Genomic DNA, 1,824 nt, shown 5'->3' with positions numbered 1-1,824 from the left:
TGAATATCCGGAGATCCGACATGAGATCCGAAGAAGAGGTTGGGAAGTTCTCACCAACCCCATTCAACAAGTCAGAATCTTAATGGTTCAAGAGTTCTATGCCAATGCATGGATCACCAAGAACCATGATCAAAGTGTGAACCCGGACCCAAAGAATTGGCTTACAATGGTTCGGGGGAAATACTTAGATTTTAGTCCGGAAAATGTAAAGGTTGGCATTCAACTTGCCCATGATGCAAGGAGATGAACACCCTTACACTAGAAGGGTCAACTTTGATCAAAGGTTGGACCAAGTCCTCACAGTCATTTGTGAAGAGGGCGCCCAATGGAAGAGAGATTCAAGAGGAAAGCCGGTTCAACTGAGAAGGCACGACCTCAAGCCCGTGGCTAGAGGATGGTTGGAATTTATCCAACGCTCAATCATTCCCACTAGCAACCGGTCTGAAGTTACTCTAGACCAGGCCATCATGATTCATAGCATCATGATTGGAGAAAAAATAGAAGTTCATGAGGTTATAGCCCAAGAACTTTATAAGGTGGCGGACAAGTCCTCTACCTTGGCAAGGTTAGCCTTTCCTCATCTCATTTGTCACCTCTGTTATTCAGTTGGAGTTGACATAGAGGGAGACATCCCCATTGATGAGGACAAGCCCATCACTAAGAAAAGGATGGAGCAAACAAGAGACCCCTCTCATCATCAAATCCCCTGAGATGCCTCAAGGGATGCATTTTCCTCCACAAAATTATTGGGAGCAACTGAACACCTCCCTAGGAGAATTGAGTTCCAACATGGGACAACTAAGGGTGGAGCACCGAGAACATTCCATTCTCCTCCATGAAATTAGAGAAGATCAAAAAATCATGAGAGAGGAGCAACAAAGGCAAGGAAGAGACATTGAGGAGCTCAAGCACTCCATAAGATCTTCAAGAGGAAGAACAAGCCGCCATCACTAAGGTGGACCCGTTCTTTAATTTCCTTGTTCTTTATTTTCCTGTTTTTCGAAAACTATGCTTATGTTTATCTATGTTTTGTCTTATGATCATTAGTGTCTTAGTGTCCATGCCTTAAAGTTATGAATGTCCTATGAATCCATCACCTTTCTTAAATGAAAAATGTTCTTAATTGAAAAAGAGAAGAATTTCATGAATTTTGAATTTTATAACAGATTAATTATTTTGATGTGGTGGCAATACTTTTGTTTTCTGAATGTATGCTGAACAGTACATATGTCTTTTTGAAATTGTTGTTCATGAATGTTAAAATTGTTCGCTCTTGATGTGGTTCATGAATGTTGGCTCTTAAAAGAATGATGAAAAAGGAGAAATGTTACTGAGGATCTGAAAAATCATAAAAATGATTCTTGAAGCAAGAAAAAGCAGTGAATACAAAAAAAAGAGAAGGAGAAAAACAAAAAAAAAGGGAGAAAAGAAAACGAAAAAAAAAGAGAAAAAGAAAGAAATAAAGTTGTGATCCAAGGCAAAAAGAGTGTGCTTAAGAACCCTGGACACCTCTAATTGGGGACTCTTGCAAAGTTGAGTCACAATCTGAAAAGGTTCACCCAATTATGTGTCTGTGGCATGTATGTATCCGGTGGTAATACTGAAAGACAGAGTGCTTTGGGCCACAGCCAAGACTCATACACTAGTTATGTTCAAGAATCATTATGCTCAATTAAGAGAATCAATAACACTATCTGAGTTCTGAGTTCTTATAGATGCCAATCATTCTGAACTTCAAGGGATAGAGTGAGATGCCAAAACTGTTCGGAGGCAAAAAGCTACTAGTCCCGCTCATCTAATTGGAGCTATGTTTCCTTGATATTT

Source organism: Arachis duranensis, chromosome 7 (assembly GCF_000817695.3).
Source record: "Arachis duranensis cultivar V14167 chromosome 7, aradu.V14167.gnm2.J7QH, whole genome shotgun sequence".
In the NCBI taxonomy this organism is placed as follows: Eukaryota; Viridiplantae; Streptophyta; class Magnoliopsida; order Fabales; family Fabaceae; genus Arachis; species Arachis duranensis.
This window is presented reverse-complemented; position numbering follows the sequence as displayed.